Below are 19,413 nucleotides of genomic sequence, written 5' to 3'. Positions count from 1 at the left end.
AACCAGGCAGGAATTCTGAAGTAATGAACTCTGCTCCCTGTGTGGGTACCATAAACTTCGTAATGAATAACACTCTTTGAACGTCTGGACAAGAAAGATGTCTCACTCCAGGAGGGATGTTTTCCTTTCTGTAACCAAACTGAGCTTAGCTGATATTTGAAGCCTGACTTCACACTCTTTGGAGCTCCTCTTTGATCCAATACAGTTTAGTCAAATTGACTCTGATATGTTTGCAGATTGGAGTGGGGGTTAGGAAAATGTGGGAGTCGGGGTGTGAACCGTGTGTTTCTCTTCAGCTGGAAATTTGCCAATATTTTCTCTAAGGAAATTAGATTCCCTTTCCAGTTTTGATTGATCAATAGTAAGAAGAGATTTGGATATAGCTTTTGGCTCAAAATGGATTGGGGAGAGTCACAAAGAAGAGCCCCAAAAGTGGGATATGATTTGGCAAGTGAAATATAGAGGGGGAGTTGAAAGAAATGTCAGCCTGGAGGAGAGAACCTAGCAGACGATTGACTAATAGTCCTCAGGTATGGAAGAAGAGGTTTGATTACTTCTCTAGGCATACAAAAGATAAAATGAGAAAAGCACCAAGCTGTAGCTCATAATGTTAATGATGAATCGGCAAAGAAAATTCATGTCACTATTGAATTAAAATATAATTAGCAATGGAAATCATGAAATGGTTTCCAGGGTCTTGATAATGAGGCAATTATCCATCTTCTTCATCTCTTTTAGATGTTTTAGATTTCTTAAAATTAAAGAAAGGGAATCCTTTTACTATATGAATATTTGATGCTTGTGGTTTGTATATTATTTATTCCTCTTCCACCATCTACCTTCCACACCTCCATGGGAAGAGTGTATTTGGCCCCCACACTGGTTTTGAGCTTGGCTCTTCACTTGCTTTGGAGACTGAAATGTGGATAAAAATGAAAGGTACAGGTTCTGAGTCTAAGCCTTAAAAGACATCACATATTTCCATTTACCCATCTGGCATCTTCTGACACTTACATGAGAAAAACTTGCCCTGGGTGGCTGTGCTCCTGTGCATGTGTGCTCAGCCACTTCCCTTGTGTCTGACTCTTTGACCCCATGGACTGTAGGCTGCCAGGCTTCTCAGTCTGGGATTTTCCAGGCCATAATACTGGAGTGAGTTGCCATGCCCTCCTCCAGGGGATCTTCCCAGCCCAGGGATCAAACCCCCGTCTCCTGTGTCTCCTGCATTGTCAGCGGATTCTTTACTGCTGAACAACCTAGCCTGGACTCAAATTGAGACAAGTATGCAGACCCAACTAAGTCCCAGTCTGAAGCAGAGGTATCCTCACTGCTCTGTAGGCCCATGGGAGAGATATCAAGACTGTCCACTGAATTTTTTATTTGTTTGAATGGGTTCAGTGCTTATTCATAGTTTTCTTCTTGTTTTTTTTTTTTTCTTTCTTTTTTGGCTACATCACATGCCTTGCAGGATCTCATTAATAATTCCTCGACCAGGGATCAAACCCAGGCCTGGCAGTGAGAACATCAAGTCGTAACCACCTGGCAGTGAGAACATCAAGTCATAACCACTGGACCATGAGGGAATTTCCTCATTCTGTAAGTCTTTTTGGGTATTTACTATGTAACAAGCTTTGTGCTAGATGCAGGAGATACAAAAGACTCAACCTTCAGAGAGCCTCTAGGTTACTGGAGGAGATAGATAGATATACAGTGAACCAGGTTCATATAAGAATCAGTGCTATAAGGGCTAAAATTTAGTGTCATGTGGTTGGAAAATTGAAGAAATAATGTATAGCTTGGAGGAGGTAAAAGTATATCAGGAATGACTTCATAAACAGGGATTGTTGAATGTGTTAATTGGAGACATCACTTGCATAAGTTGTATTGATCTATGCTTTCACATGTGTGTATCCAAGTGAGATATGTGCATCCCACACTGGGGATATATACCTGGGGTCATGTGTGAAACAGCTGAGAATGTACATACATACTTATGTATGGTTCTCATTCTGTAATGAGAATGAGAACCATACATAAATATGCACAGCATAAGATAATGTTCAAAACAATTTCAAAATGCCATAAAATGCCTATTTATCAATTTCATCTGTATTCATGTAAATATAAGAGCCACATTACACAAACTGGGATTTATAGTTCTTAAATAATGATAAATATACAAACTAAGTCATTGAATCTTTTTCGGAGCAAAAGTAGTCAATTCCTAGGAGACTATTTCTTGTGTAAAACTTCAAACTTCTCATCAAGTATTAGTACTTATGGAGTCATTTTCAAGGAAATCATATTTATACTTATAATAAGGATAAAATGTCAGGACAAAAAGCTTTGAGATGAGAATTCGATTTCTGATGTCCGACACTAGGCGCTTCAGCTTTCAGTTTAGTTTTTGATTAAAGGAGGGGGTCATGGCTTTCAAATACTATTTATTTATTTACATTCAAATACAAAGTCACATCCTCTCAAATTAAGAGCAGGCCGTGGATGGAAGCTGCCTGGGGACTGGATTCCATGTTCGATTTTTACCAGAAGTGTGACTTTGGTAAGTTCTAACATCTCTAAGTCTCAGAATCTCTTCCTGTAAACTGGAAGTGGTAATAATAATGCCCCATAAGTTGTTGAGAGAATGTACTTACAGGGCTTGGCACGGTGCCTGGAATGTGCAAAGATCTCAAGAAATGTTGGTTGCTATTATTATTGTTGTTATTTCTCCAGTAGAGGAAGGTAAACATTTAAAATATAGAATTTATTATTTATGTAACATTTGTGAGTGGGAATATATGAGTATAAAACCCTGAAACCTTCGAGTGTGCAGTCATGCTTTGGATTATTTTGACTTCAATTGGCAGGGGACAGACTATGAGCTCACATGAATTTTCTAGACTTTAGGAGGTAGTATTATGACAATGGGCTTCCCAGGTGGCGCTAGTGGTAAAGAACCCGCCTAGTAAAGCAGGAAATGACTGAGACAAGGGTTCAATCCCTCGGTCAGGAAGAGCCCTTCGAGGAGGGCATGGCAACCCACTCCAGTATTCTTGCTTGGAGAACCCCATGGCCAGAGAGGAGTCTAGTGGGCTATAGTTCATAGGGTTGCAAAGAGTTGGACACGACTGAAGTGACTTAGCATGCATACATGCATGCATTAGGACAACGCAGCAGAGAGAACCACATTCTTGGCTTTTAACCTCTGTCTTTAGGGGATGTTGATATAAAACATCAATCATCTGAACCATCTTAGACATGCACTACAGCTCAAGTCTCTCCTCATCAATGATTTTCATTTAAACTAAATCTGTAAGAAGTATTTGGGTAAATAACCTTTCTCCTTTTCTTTTTCCTTTTACTTTCCACATGTCAAGAACAGTGTATGGCCAAGTTATTTTTTTCCAAATTACTCATTTTAACCAGGAGCACTCAGAAAAGTTTGGGAATGACTTTCAGAGAAACATTTTTAATTGTTTTTAATTTATCTAAAAACAGGCTAAAAAGTTTAATTAACAGGCTCCAAGTAATATACCATTTCTCCTCTGCTATCAGCTTTCACTTTTATTTACGATGGGTGTCCCCCATGTCTCTTTCACACCAAAGTCCACTATCACTAATATTTCTGTGATATGTGAATAAACCTACATGTAAAGTTAGCACTTGCAATCAATGCAAATTAATGACTTTTTAAAAAAATTTCAATCAGGAAAAGCAGCTTTGTAGTTGAAAATCCCATGCTGGCCCTAGAGTGGGAGTTTTTCCAGCCTCTGCTTAAATCCAAAAAAATACTGCAATCTTCTGGCACAGGCCCACTGTAATGCTTTAAAAACAATTTAGCAACTGTCATTGCTGTAATTACAGTAACTAATTACCATCCTTAGCAAACAAATAGCTTAACATAATACGCAAGCCGAATCAATTTTGAAGAAATGCAAATTCCAAAAGCGAAAAAGGGCATTTTGGCAAACCTGAAAGGGAAGCAGGAAAATAATACACTTTGTTTTATCTGCACATAATTCCCAGGGAATATCATATCATAAATATTTGCATTCAGTTCTTATCAGGACATTTGCATTTGCTTCTTATCAGTGTGCAGACCGGACTCTGCCAGATAGAGAGAAGGGCGCCCCACCATGCACATATTTCTAATGAATCACGTCTCGGGCCCAGAGAATATTTTGGCTGGAACTTTATCACCCAGATGAAGAGGTCATTTACTCTCCGAGTTGGTTCATCTTGGAATTGTCTTGAGATTTTGATGTGATTCACCCGACGCCACATTTCTTTATTTCTTTATTTTAGACAAATGCTGGAGGCAGTTCTCTACTGGAACATTTCTTCCAAAGGCAGCTAGCTGTTCAAAGGACACTTCTCCCCTTGCTGGCCACCCCTTCTCCACCCACTCCCCAACTTCTGCAAAAAATGAAATCATATGTAAATAACACCAGTTCCAGTTATTTCAGATTCAGTAACAGGCCCGGCCATCTTTATTTTGTAGGAATCAATAAAGAGAATAAAAGCACCGCAGAGGAGAAATCGAGCCCTACTTGACCATCATTATCTCGAAATTTAGTGCCAAATCCTGTTGTTGTTCTCCAGAAGCACTTTTGATTAGCAGGGGCTTCCTTAGTAAAGGGAGGCAGTGTTGATGACCAGGAAGCCACCTTACTAATGAGACCATCAGATTCCTCTAAGGGTCTATCCAGATAAATCCATTGCTCATCTTATTATAAGAAAAGTGCATCTTACCCAAGAGCACACGTAGCAGCAAGCAAGCAGATAGCAGTTTTCCTCTTAAGCGAATAATAATTTTGTCCTTTTTAACCCTTGACTTATCATCTGACTCAGAACCCAGCACTCACTGGCTTACTGTGCTTGGACATAAAACATTCAAGCAGTCTATTTTGTTTTGGAGAGAGAAGCAGGAATATTATTCATATTGATTGGATCCTTTCTGTTGGACTTGGCTGTTTAATTAAACCAGATTTGTATTTTAGTGCCTTGGTAACATGAGGTTCAAATAGATAGGGGTATTATATCCTTATGGAAAGCACAGCCAGGTTGGTATACAAGACTCAGGGCTGTGTGAGTAAGGAGTTCTACAGGAGTGCTATTATTACACAATTTCCCCTGAAATTTTATCATCTACTTGATATTATTGCACAAATTCTGAGGTCAGACTTCAAAGTAAAACTCGGGATGGGATCAATTGGAGTACTAGGATTTCAATTTCCAATTATAAATTAAAATATAGATATAATGGGAAAATTTGTCATTTATAATAGCAGCAAAAATGCATTTAATTGTACCTCATAGTGATTTTATTCATGAATACGGTCACTTCAACTTAATTTCACCCTTTACCCAAGTAGAATTTCACTTGGTTTATTTGTTTAACACAAAAGAGAACTTCTGGTTTATTATGATTCAAATGATTGACACATCTCTATTTGGATCCAGAAAATGCTATTTAAAATCTCATAAGTGTGTAAACATCTCATGAAACTTTATTCCCATAACAACAAAAGAGCTTTCTGTCAAATTATTTGTTTTAATTATCATTTTAAAAAATCCATAGTTTAAATTTTTTCCTAAATAGCCCTGTTAACATAGGGTTTTTCTGGTATCTTGATTTCAACATAAATTATTTTGTTAAAAAACATGTAGACATAGTTACATATATTGATGTTAAGAATTTAATAATATTTAAGCCTTAAATGAACATTTTATATCAATATCTTATGAAATTATTTCTTTAAGATTTTTTCAAATATTAAATGTGAGATGAAAATTTAAATACAAATGAAATGTTACAATTATATGTCATCTGAAAAGCAATTCACATAAAATTTTCAAAAAACTTACCTTTTCCCTAAGTTCAGCTCTTATGTACATGTTCACCTTGTGTGTTATGCTCTAAATCCAGGATGCATCCTCTGTTATATGTAAAAGAAATGTAAAATCTCCTATTTAAAAAAAGCAAAAGCTAGAAAGGAATAACACTAAAAACCATTTGTGAGATACAATAATTCTTCTGAAAAAGACATTATATCTTTCATGTTTTATCATTGTTTTTCGCTTTTTCTTTGAGGTGGGAAGAGCTTACAGTTAAGAGCCCATTATCAGGGTGAAGGATGCAGGAAATCCAAAATATTTATGTTTGTTCATGGCACACGGACAAAAGACAGTTCTCAGGAAAAGGACTTTCTGATTAAGTGATTGAAAACACTCTGGTGTATTTTAATAGCTTCTTCTATCCAAGAGATAACATCATCTTCATCCTTATCGCTATTCTGAAACTTATTTTAAACATTCTCCTGTGCTCTTCCAATTAGATCCTCTGCTCTTTGGCTTCCTGTATCCTCACTGCAACTCATCTCATTTGTTTGCTTTCTCATTTTTGTCAGCAGGTTGGGTGTAAAATGAGGCATTTAACAGATAATTGAAGGGACATGCTTTCCAGAGTCAAATTCATCTACATGGCATTCGGCCCCCATCTCTTGGTGATAAAACATGGGTGTGTAAAACATCAACTTGCACTTTGTAAAAGCTTAAAATATTGGTGATTTATTGAATGGCATGGCAGAGGATGATCAAGAGGAATCTGCTCATTTTGAAATGAAAATTGGTAATGCCCAAACAGATAAATAAAATCACGTCAAACACTTGGCCAAAATCTACTTAAGGGAAACACACGTACTGAGTAGTAGTTTACTATTATATATACTTGCTCATCCTTCTGTCTAGAATACTTTTCTCCCAGATTTCTCTAATGCTGATGCTTACTCACCATTTTAGCTCAATCAAAATATCACCTCTTTAGAGAAGCCTAAAAACCTTTGCTGATCATTCTAGCTAAAGTAGCTGTCCCCCACCCACCCTACATAAGCGTAGTTTATTTCTGATTCTTTTTTAAATGTATTTTTGTGTACTTCATTGCATTTATTGTTGGGCATAATTTATATAATTTATAATTATATAATTTAATAAATAAACAATATGCTATTTAATAATTAATTAACATATTATTTAATTAATATAATTAAATTATATGATTTATAATTATATATAATATATAATTTATATATATTTTATATATATATTGTAGTTTGCCTCTGACTCCCTCCTGGTGAGGTCAAGAATTTTACAATACCCTTTAATACTGTTGTAATAACAATATATAGATTATTTCTTGGCACATATTAAGCAGTTGTTAATTGTTTTTTTATTAAATAAATACATTTATTGAAATCCAGATACTGTGGTCAGCCTTTTAAAAATAATTTTCGCAGTCATCCTCTGAGATAGGTACTAATAATAAATCCATTAAATAGATAACGTCTAAGACTTAGAGAAATTTTTAAGGACATACAGTGTAGGCACTGCAAGCTGGGAATCAACATCAATTCTGCTCGGGACCTCAAAGCTCCTGTTTTTTACAACTCTCTGTTTTCCCCTACATAATAGTTCAATTAATCCTACTTTCATTCAGTAAATGTATGTTTTACTACAACGTGGGACAGAGATTGCCATTGGTATGGGGAACTTTCAAGAGAAAATGACAAGTGATCTTTTTGCTCTTTTGTCAAAAAATATATGTTTTATTGGCCTTTGAGTTCCCTCTCTTTTGAGCATTCAAACTTTCAACAGCACATGGAAACCCAGGTGACAGCTATGACTCAAAAAGTTCTTTTCCCTTCTGTACAAAGAATGGACATTGCAAATTTTCCTCTCAGGGAGGATAAGATAAAAGAGAATTAGAAGTGATATTATTCTTGAAGTATTCTGCAGACCAACAGACCAGACAGAGGATATGGATAAAGGTTTCCGAACGCAGATTACAAAACTGGCCTTGAAGAGAAGGGAAAATACAACCGTCGGAATGTCTGCTGAAGTCTTATTCTACCCAAGGCAGGGCATCTGATAAGTTCTAGACTTGCTGACAGCTCAGAAAGATGAAGAAACAAGGAAAGAAAACAATATTCTGGACAAAATTATGAAAGAACTGTTTGTGATAGAGACATGATAGGGACTTTTGTAGGAAGTAGTCAAATCATTTGAGATACTAAATAAAAAAAATCACAGGAGACACTCTATACTGTATCTGAGGCTTTAGGAAATACCTTGCCTAGAGTTTATAACAAGGGCAAGCCTCGTTCCATGGTCAGGAAAGTCAAAAGTTCACATGGCTCGAGAGGATTCTTGGAAAAGTAGAATTTGTAACAACACAAATGAGTGTAAGTAAGAAACAGAAATGTTATACCTAAAGTTAACAAATGCAGCCAAAAAGAAGCTCTCTGATAAAGTCATCTAGTACAAGGGTATCTTCAAAAATGGAGGGAGGCCTTGGCCCAGATGCACAGGAGCAGAGTGGATCTGGAAAAGAATATCAGGAAGGCTAAAGTCCAAGGTGAAAAATAAGCTTCAGTAACAGTTTCTTATAACCCAAAGGCCTTGTTTCCCTCTGGAGAGTAAGGAGAATAAGAAAAAGATAAGTGTATCTGTGAATGCTCTGATAGATATATGCCCAAGGTAATAGAAAAATTATTTTGACCCTGCTTTGATTATATATTTACCAGCAAGGAAGACCATCATCAAATTTGACAAGTCAGAACAAAGATCATTAAAAGGATATAGAGGCCCACGTTAGATGAGCAAATGAATTGTAAAGAAACATTTATTAGCTTTATGTGAGTAAAGATGAATTAAATTGTAGAGTACTGGGAGATCACACAGAGAACACCATAGTGCCCTTTTAGAAGTCATGGTGATTGAGAGACTTACCAAAGCACTACAGATGGGTATATGACATGCTTTTTAAAAGGTGTAAATGGTGGAATTTCTAAAAAATTTTTTTTTCAGTAAAATACCATCAAACCCTGACAATGTTTTTGAAAGAAGTGATCATATCTAGGGTTCATTAATACTTATTTATTTTAAGAGACATTGATACTTGGAGCAAATGTTGACTCATTTGCTATTAACTAATACTATCAGTGATACTATCCAATTAATATCCTTCTCAAATGAAGCAATTGGAATGATAGTGAAATGACATAGTAAAGGCATATTTAATTTCAGAAGGCATTTATTGGACAAAATAATGCATGGAATTTGGGGTAAGATGGAAAATGTGACTTGAACCAACTTATGCTAGTGGTGCTTTATCCAACACAAAGGGTTTTGAAATTTTGATTAAATCAGTGGTCTTGACTGATACACTGCCTTTCCATTTAATTATGGTGAAAATGTGTGTTTACTACTAATAGATTTATAGATGATACCAAGTTGAGTATGATGACTTGTGCTTTGGAGAGGAATAGTTGAACTGCTCAACTGTTGAACTCTAGGATTCTATGATTTGGTGTGTAGTCTTATCTCCTCTCGTAACTTCGTGCCCTCAAATCTCATGAATACAGATTACTCTAGAAACAGCTATCTAGACATTAGCCTCTAATCTGCAGGTGCTCAAGAATGCTAAAACAGTGAGCGCTCAGTGAAACATCCCACAGAAAGTCACTTGTTGATTTGTTGGTGCCATGTGGGTTTTTGCCTGAACAGTAGAACTTCTGTTTGTTTGGGCCATTCTTAGCTGAGAAGTGTTTGCCACTCTCTCCCCCTTTCCCCTACTTCTGTTATTCCCTGGATCTGATGCTGTTGGTGCTCCACCAAAATGTCCTATCTTGGGCTGGTGCATCCTTCCCCCGCATACTGGAAGTATTGCCTGAGTAATTCACAGCTGCTTCTTTCTCCAGAATATTATTCCCTGCTAGAAGGAACCACCCCAAACAGAGGTGCCTGGGAGCTTAAGCCCCACATCTTTGGCCCACAGATCAGATCAGTCGCTTAGTCCTGCCTGACTCTTTGCGACCCCATGAATCGCAGCACTCCAGGCCTCAACTCTTTGCGGCCCCATGAATCGCAGCACTCCAGGCCTCCCTGTCCCTCACCAACTCCCGGAGTTCACTGAGACTCACGTCCATCGAGTCAGTGATGCCATCCAGCCATTTCATCCTCTGTCATCCCCTTCTCCTCCTGCCCCTAATCCCTCCCAGCATCAGAGTCTTTTCCAATGAGTCAACTCTTCACATGAGGTGGCCAAAGTACTGGAGTTTCAGCTTTAGCATCATTCCTTCCAAAGAAATCCCAGGGCTGATGTCCTTCAGAATGGACTGGTTGGATCTCCTTGCAGTCCAAGGGACTCTCAAGAGTCTTCTCCAACACCACAGTTTAAAATCATCAATTCTTCGGCACTCAGCCTTCTTCACAGTCCAACTCTCACATCCATACATGACCACAGGAAAAACCATAGCCTTGACTAGACGAACTTTTGTTGGCAAAGTAATGTCTCTGCTTTTGAATACGCTATCTAGGTTGGTCATAACTTTCCTTCCAAGGAGTAAGCGTCTTTTAATTTCATGGCTGCAGTCACCATCTGTAGTGATTTTGGAGCCCAGAAAAATAAAGTCTGACACTGTTTCCACTAGCCAAAGACAAAAACTGGTATGAAGTTACAAAAAACTGATGCCTGACCTCAAACTGTGTGTGTGATTCATGCTCTAGAGCTCCCTGTGGGGTCTGGCTGAAGCTGGACTCCAGCAGACATTCATTCTCTGATTAGCTCCTTCTCCTCCTAGCCTGTGTCCTTCACCCCTTTCACCTGCACAAGAATTCTGTGTCAGCCTCGGCCTCCAGGGAACCCAACATAAAACATCCCTGATTTCTCTCTTTGTCATTTTCCTACTTTTTTTCTCTTTCTCACTCTCATCATGGCAAATAAGATTCCATGATGACAGTTACCATGTTGTCCTCTCTATAACTTCAAAGGAGAGTGCAAACTTTCAAATTGGCATTTGGCTCAATTAACTCCATTTCTGGAGTTTGGTTTCTAGACTACTGCATCAGACTCTCCTGGGGAGCTTATTAAGATGCAGATTCTTACTCCCCATTTCAGACTTGCTAAATCAGAGACTCTGCAGGGAGGCCTTGGTATCTGTAGTTTATCAAGTTCTCCAGGTCCATCTATGCAGAAAAAAAAAAATGAAAGTCTTTAGGCAGGATACAGTTATACTGCTGCCAAAGTTGTGGGTTTGATCCCCTTGGAGGCCACTTAGCTGAGCATTAAAGCGTCTAACATAAACAGAACTTTTCCAAGTCTGTGAACTGTGCTCCAACATTGCCAGGTGTCTTGGAACATATATTACTAAAATCTACTCACATCTATACAGTACACTGTTTAAGCTCAAGGTCACTTCAATTTTGGGGAAAAAAGCACATCAGGGCTCTGTTGTGGAACTTCTTCAAGTACCAATTTCTGAAATATAACACAGGTGCTCATCACCTTGACACAGCTTCCAGATGCTCCCCTGAGAGCATTAGTCCCTTGTTTTTCTGCTGATGTTCCTTTGGTGACAAAGGAACAGGCCACAACCATTGGACACAGCAAAACTATGATAGTCAGCATCTTACTAACATGAAAGCAACAGATAAACAGAATTCCTGCTTTCTGGCAATAAACATCTTCAATCTAACAACTTGCAAACGTTAGCCTAATTAACCCTATGGCGATAAGGGGGTTGGCATTTGCTACTTTTTCCTGTTATTTGAAGGTAAAGTTTAGAGGTGGAGCTTCAGCCTCTGCCTTGTCAGGCTTTCTCATCCAGTGATGGTATCTGAGAGTAAAGCTGCCTGCTTGGCATTCCTCGTGGCCCTGGGGAGGAAGGAAAAACCACAAACAGTGTGTCCTATAGGGGAAATGTTTGTTACCTCTAGCTAAGCTGCCATTTCTGAGCACTCCACACTGGCCACTTCTCCATCAGGCCAGTTGCAGAGCCTCGATTTCCGCAGGCTACACACCAGACATGTTATCCCATAAGGCCTCTTAGCTTTTGACTGCACTGAGGAGCCTCTTTAATAAGCTGGTTGAGGTTATTCTGGGATTACCATTAGTTAGTCAGCATCACACCCAGGAGGGAAAATTAGGCTGAATTAGCCATCAGTGAATACTACTAAATAGTGTGGTGGTTTAGTCACTTAAGTTGTGTCTGACTCTTGCAGCCCCATGGACTGGAACACATAAGGCTCCTTTGTCCTCGAGATTTCCCAGGCAAGAATACTGGAGTGGGTTGCCATTTCCCTCTCCAAGGGATCTTCCCGACCCAGGTATCAAACCCTCCTACATTGCAGGTAGATTCTTTACTGACTGAGTCACCAGGGAAGCCGAGTACAATGCAGTAAAGACAATATCCCCAGTGACGTGGTGGCTTTGGAAAATCAAACAAACTTGCTTTTTTAAAGAAAAAAAAAAAAAAAAAAAACATGCCTCTGGGCTCTACAACTTCCAAAATTCACAGCTTAGAAGGGTGTGGAATTGTTAATATGAGGAGCTGAAGCAGGCCAGGAATAATTTCCAGAGCTGTGCTTCCAGCTCCCTGATGCCTCTCCACCTGGGTGAACCATCCGAGCTCGGCACGGTGATCCTGCCATCTGTCACATCCCTCTGGGAAGCAGCCAGCCTTTTGCACAAGTTTCTTACTGAAGGAGAAGTGTTGGCAGCTCTCGGGACCTTCTGAACCCACCTGAGGAGAGTTTGTGGAGACCCAGAGAAGAAAGTGTTTAAAGAATAAGAAGACAAGGAGACAGAGAAATGAAAAAGATATGCTTTCTCTCTTTTCTTGAGTTGCGCCCTTTCCATTTCTGATTTACTCCCACGAGGCAAAGAAGAGGAAAGGGAGACCACAGAGGCAATGAGAACACAAGTATTCAGCCATGCACTTTGGTTTTATAAACTGACGTTTTTCTTCCTCACAAAAATATGTAAGCCAGGAGTCCAAACAGATGCAGTTCTAGAAATGAAGAGGGAACTATGTGAACTTACAGTTAGGAGATTATTTAGAAAACATCTGACACTGCTTGAGGAGAAAAATGGTGAGTGTGTGAATTCACACGTGTGAATATGTGTGTGCACATGTGTGTGAATACATGTATGTGTGTTTATGTATTCACTGGCCTGTGTGTGCACGTCTGTGCTTTGCAGGCATGCATGTGTGTATGCATATGTGTGACTTTGGGAGTGTGTATATTCCACCTAAAACCAAACATAGTCTTATTTGTTTAACAGAGGAGAGCAATTAACCTTCCATGATCCGAACTTCTTTCTGCTCATATTTCTAATGGGAACTACAAACATTTCATTAGCTTTAAATGAGATAGGATTCACTTGTCACCTGCCTCATCTCAGGGGATCTCCACTGCTGAGAGCTGGAACTTCGTGCCTGGTATTCACAGTCCTAAATGACCTTTCCAGCCATTCTCCTTCTCTCGATATCCATCGTCCAAAGAACTGAATTATTCACTCTTCCTGCACACACCATGCCTCTATGATATTGCTTATTTTCTACTCCTTGCTCAGAATAATTTCTATATTATTTAGTGTAATGTCAATGGCTTCAACAAGTAAGCCCCTAAAATGTCAGTGGCTTAACAGAATAAATTTTTACATTTTGCTATGCATCATTTGTATAGGTGGGCTTCCCCTGGTGGCTCAGCAGTAAAGAATCCACCTGCCAGTGCAGGAGACATAGGTTCGATCCCTGGGTTGGGAAGATCCCCTGGAGTAGGGCATGGCAACCCACTCCAGTATTCTTGCCCAGAGAATCCCCATGGACAGAGGAGCCTGACAGGCTACAGTCAATGGGGTCACAAAAGAGTCAAACACAACCTAACGACTAAACAGCAACAATAACAGCAACAATAACATTTGTATAGATATCCCAATCAGCACGAAGAAAGAGAATGTGGGAAAAACACAACTGCCTTGGTAACGGAGGGACCCACATCACTTTTACTCAGATTCCACCAAGGAGAACTAGTCACGCCAGAGGGCTAAGGAATGTGGGTTGGTTAGGGAGCTCCTTGGAAATGACTGTTCTGTCACAAAAATGGGGATGCCTTTACTGGTTGACAATTGTCTTTCTAAAATGGCCTCTGTCAAAGATTTCTAGTTATCTCCAATGGAAATTAATTTCTCCATTTTCTCTAATCCCTAAATAATTTTGTTTATACCGTTCTTACAATAAGCATTGTTTTATTATCATTACAACCATTGTTACTATCATGGTTACTTTCATTTGTGATTGCCATGGTTTTTACTATCATCATCACCATCATGTTTGTTTTGGAGTGTAGCACAAAGTGGGGAGTAATAATCAAGAGCATACAGGCTTTGGATCAGATCGACCTGGTTTGAATCCTGGCTCCATGACTTGCTCTGAATCCTTGGTGACTTAGTTAACTTCTCAAAGGTTCTGGAATGTTGTGCCTGCAGATGGTAATAGATACCTCCTAGTACTCTTGCCTGGAAAATCCCATGGACGGAGGAGCCTGGTAGGCTGCAGTCCATGGGGTCGCTAACAGTCAGACACGACTGAGCGACTTCACTTTCACTTTTCACTTTCATGCATTGGAGGAGGAAATGGCAATCCACTCCAGTATTCTTGCCTGGAGAATCCCAGGGACGGGGGAGCCTGGTGGGCTGCCGTCTATGGGGTCACAAAGAGTCGTACACGACTGAAGCGACTTAGCAGCAGCAGCAGCAGCAGAACTGTTATAAAAATTAAATAAAATCAGTCATTTAAAATACTTAACAAAATACCTAGTGCATAGGAAGGGGTATTTGAAAGTGACTAGTTATGGGCTCTATCTCCCCAGTAAATTAAACATTTACTGAAAATAGAAGAATCTTTGCAGGTTTCCATCACCTAGTACAGTGCCTGATGCATAAAAAGGGTCCCCTAATGTTGAAGTGATTTATAGGAGCTGGTCTGGCTTTTGCAATAGAACCCAAACAAATTCATTTTCTCTATGCTATTTTCTCTATACGGAATTAGTAGCCATCTATTTTAATTGGCCTCTCACTTATCTACAAAGCTGAAATGCACCAGGAGAGATGGTTTTACTTATGCTTCTGCAATGAAGCAACTTGATGTTTAATCCGTGGATCTCGTAGAAGTGAGAGTCTCTAGGTTCCTCAGTTTCCCAGTCCAGTCCTTTATCATCCAAAGTCAGGAAGGTCTTTCTTAGGTTAGGACTACGATTCTCCTACATTATTCAAGGTTATTTCCTACAAGAAACCTTTTACTGAATGTAGAAATGAAATCAAACTTTGATTTCTGCTGTTTAGGTTTTAAAAGTGATTTAATTTTTCTCTGAAGTGAAAGTGAAAGTGAAGTCGCTCAGTCGTGTCCAACTCTTTGCGACCCCATGGACTGTAGCCTACCAGGATTCTCCGTCCGTGGGATTTTCCAGGCAAGAGTACTTGAGTGGTTTGCCATTTCCTTCTCCAGGGGATCTTCCCAACTGAGGGATCGAATGGGTCTCCCACATTGTAGGCAGATGCATTCCTGTCTGAGTCACCAGGGAAGTCCCAATTTTTCTTTGTGTCTTTTAAAATTTAACTACTTATATCCTTCCTTCCAGAATGCATTCTTTTTCAGAAATGGTATTCCAAACTGAATATATGTTCTGATAAATGTCTAATATTTCTCTATAGAAAGGACACCATCTCCCATTGGTGTCTTCTTTAATGAAGAAAGACTGTCTCCAGTTCAGATATTAGGGTTGGTCCAAACTGGAAGTAGAAACATAAGGGTAGCCCAGTGTGTGTCCCCCAGGCTGTGAGTTATGAGATGAAACATTTTGCTCCCTTTTGCTTGCCACTATAGCCACAAGGCCCTGAACATATTAAGTGGTATATATCTATGATTATTGGTTGAACCAATAAATTATTTAATTAATAATAAATCAACCAACCAAATTGATTGGTGGGAGGAGGCAGTAGTTGGCCTCTAAATAAGATGAAACTATTTGTATTTCTTTTTTCCCTATCTTATTAAGCAATTTGAGGTTTCTCTTCTCCTGACACCATTGCCAAAATGAGTAGAATCATTACTTATGCTTTATAGTTTCTGTAGCTGACTTTATGTACTTTTGGCAGTTCTAAAGCTTTTCTGAGAATTTCAATTTTATTTGTCCTCTAGGAATTTGGGGGCAAAGTGAAGCACAAATGGCCTCTACTTCCTGTCCCCACTGCCCAACCCCCCCAACTCTCCCCACTCACACAATGTATTCGTCATCAACAAGGAATCTAACAGGCACTTAGCATGGTGGGAATGGCAACAGTTCATGAAACACCCCCTGGAGAATGACAGGCTTATTAAACTAATATCCCGACTCTATTTCCGGATTGTTATGGTCTGGGGAGAAATCTTTTATAGTAACTCTTTACAGGGATATCCAGTTTACAGAATGCTTGCATGTACATTATCCCATTTGATTTTTGCACCAACCTATTTGGTGAATGAAGCTCAGAGGATTTAATTGACTTGCCCAGTATCACATGATCAGGAAATCAAGAACAGGGTCCTTAGAACCTACCCTTCTGATTCCACGTTAGAACTGTTAGATCTGCCTTTGTTCCTTATAATGACTGTGTTTCTGTCAGAAGCTAATTGAGTATTCTACCCTCGTTTATTTTCTGCACATGTAAAACTCACCCAAAGGAGTTGGCTTCCTACAAGACTTCATTCATTGATTCTCATTGTTAACAACTACTTGTTAAGTACATTTCACCTTCTAGGCTCTGTACTAAGTGGTAAAATACAGCACTAAAGAGTATAGACTCAATCATTGCCCTCTCAGGGCTCATTATCCCCTGGGAGGTGAGAAGTGGGATACAGAAAATTAAAAACTCAGATTCCATGGCAGAAGACAGTTCCACTTAAGCCCGTCACAGAGGAGTGAGGGACGCACAGACCGTCACCTGAATGCTTTTGGCTGCCATGTTGTGCCTAGGACCCTGAAACATTCATTTCAGTTACTAAGTAATGACCTGTGGAACTGTCAACTCAATTGCTAAAAAATTTGCTTCTAAATTATTTGTATAATGGGAATAGTGTAAGTTTGTATGTGTATTTACCATATTAAATTGATGTATTAAAAAAAAACAAACTCAGATTCTGATATAGTGGACTGCAAGGAGATCAAACCAATCCATCCTAAAGGAAATCAACCCTGAATATTCATTGGGAGGACTGATGCTGAAGCTGAAGATCCAATATTTTGACTATCTGATGCGAAGAGCCAACTCATTGGAAAAGACTCCAATGCTGGGAAAGACTGAAGGCAAAAGAAGCGGGTGGCAGAGAATGAGATGGTTAGATATCATCATGGACTCCATCATGGACATGAATCTGAGCAAAGTCTGGAAGATAGTGAAGGACAGGGAAGCCTGGCATGCTGCAGTCCATGGGGTTGCAAAGAATTGGACATGACTTAGTGGCTGAATGACAACAACAATTTTTTTCCTTGGCTACATGAATGTTATTATCTTTGCCACTAGATAGTTTGATGCCTGGTGACAAAAGTCATAAAAAAGTTTTAGCTTGGAATGACCAGAGAGTTGATACAAATTTAATTTCTACCCATGAGGGTGATGATGAGGAGGAACAGAGTTCACCGTTTATGTAACATTTCTGCAAACATTTCCTCAATCACATCTTCATCAGCATCTCTAAAGGTCATTGTTATTAATATCAATATCAATATCAATTAGAGCTACAGAAATTAACTTGACCACATCTGGACTTCTCTCACATACAAGGCTGCATCCCTCTTGACTCTGAACCCTCATATCTCTTTGCAGCCATTACGTGGTTAGAAGGCAAAATTGTTTGAAAGCTACCACAAATTTCCAGGTTAACACAGCCACTGACCACGTGTGTAGTCACACTTTCTCTACAAACCACATTAAATGGCAGGAAAGCCATAAAAACACGAGGGAAAGAGATTGTGAGAGGAGGTGAGCATAGATGGTTCATGTCAAAAAAGTTAGAAAGTGGAAGGCAGTTAAGTAAATGGCAAGAGACGGTGTTGAACAGAACAAGTTGACAGCTAAGTGCTTGGAGGGGTAGCATGGAATGCCCCAAAGGGATAGCATGCTGCTCACATTGTAAATCCCTGAGACTCAGGAGTTATAGATGAGGCCAGTACTGGTGGCCTTGCCTGCTTTATTTCAATGAGGTGTTGAAATCCCTTCTTCTCCCTCCTCCACCCAAGCTGAAGACCGGAGCTTCAATTTCAGGAGATACACAATAGAGGGCCTAGTGTCTGCAGACTGTAGATTTATAAGAAGGGATATTTAAGACTTCCCCAGAACACTTGCAGTCTGGTGAATGACCTCTGTCCAATTTCCTTTACCAAAACCCACTATCTGACAAATCCCACCCATGAACACTGATTCCAAACAGCATTTTACTACTTTGCTGCTGTTTAAGGGGACCCAAAAGAGTACCTGATTTTTGAGATAAGATTCTAATGTAATAGACTACGACCAAAACAAACAGGAAAAAGGAAGCCAGGGGATAAAGAGACCATACAGGGAGCTAAAGAAATCTCAGAGAAGCTTATTATCTGGAGAGATAAGAGAAGATAGTATATTCATGAAAATGAAACCAGGATGCTATAAGCAGGAAAAATTCAGTAAGAAGCATAAAAAATGACTTAGTATTAGAGAATAAAAAAGTTTTGGGAAATTAAAACAAATATAAAATAGATATTAAACTTCAACATAAGGGTTGAATAATATACTTGAGCAAATCTTCCAGAAGAAGTAATAAAAAGTGAAATATACAAATGTATAGGAAAAAGGAACAAAAAAGATCAGTTTAGTAGTTCTAATATTCAAAAAACCAGAAGTTACTACAGAAGTAAACAAAGGAAATAGTGGGAAATAAATCATTAAATAAATGTACAAGGAACTTTTCCAGAATCAAAAGATACCCATTTCTGGCCTTAAAAGTTTTACCAAGTGAAATGCCTACCATAGCAGGGATGCATAAAAATATAAAATGTCCAGGACCATTTATGACATTCAGAACAGCAGAGATAAAGAACAAATCCTAACAGATTCCACAGAGAAATATACAAATGAATAGGTCACACGGTCACATATAAGGAAAGGAGCAGGGATAAAAATGACTTTAGGCTTTTCAGCAGCAGCCGTCGAAGTTTACTGACAAAATTCTGACTGTGACTGCTGCTCTTAGTCAAAACCCACATCAAGAGGTGTGTTCACATAATGAACTCAAATGCAATTCCAAGCCTTACAACCTGGTCATAGTTGGTGTTATTGCCACTGAAGGAGGATTTTTATGCTTTTATTCCATAGATAACTGGTTGGATGGCATCACTGACTCGATGGACATGAGTTTGAGCAAACTCTGGGAGATGTTGAAGGACAGGGAAGCCTGGCATGCTGCAGTCCACGGGGTCGAAAAGAGTCAGACATGACTTAGCAACTAAACAACAATTTATTGAGGGCCTGTAATGAGCACATGCTTTTTGGACATGAGT

At 39.1% G+C, this 19,413-nt stretch overlaps 1 long non-coding RNA gene across 1 annotated transcript in view; it reads left to right on the top strand.

Annotated features, from left to right (window-relative positions):
- The window catches only part of LOC132342165 (uncharacterized), a 47,958-nt gene that overhangs the window by 9,127 nt on the left and 19,418 nt on the right, over positions 1-19,413 (top strand). The window contains exon 2 of the long non-coding RNA XR_009490413.1: positions 1,469-1,596. This is a non-coding gene — a long non-coding RNA (uncharacterized lncRNA). The remainder of the gene's footprint in view (positions 1-1,468; positions 1,597-19,413) is intronic.

The sequence above is a fragment of the Bos taurus genome, chromosome 14 (assembly GCF_002263795.3).
Source record: "Bos taurus isolate L1 Dominette 01449 registration number 42190680 breed Hereford chromosome 14, ARS-UCD2.0, whole genome shotgun sequence".
In the NCBI taxonomy this organism is placed as follows: Eukaryota; Metazoa; Chordata; class Mammalia; order Artiodactyla; family Bovidae; genus Bos; species Bos taurus.
The sequence above is the reverse complement of the archived record's forward strand: the minus strand, read 5'-3'. Positions and strand labels throughout refer to the sequence as shown.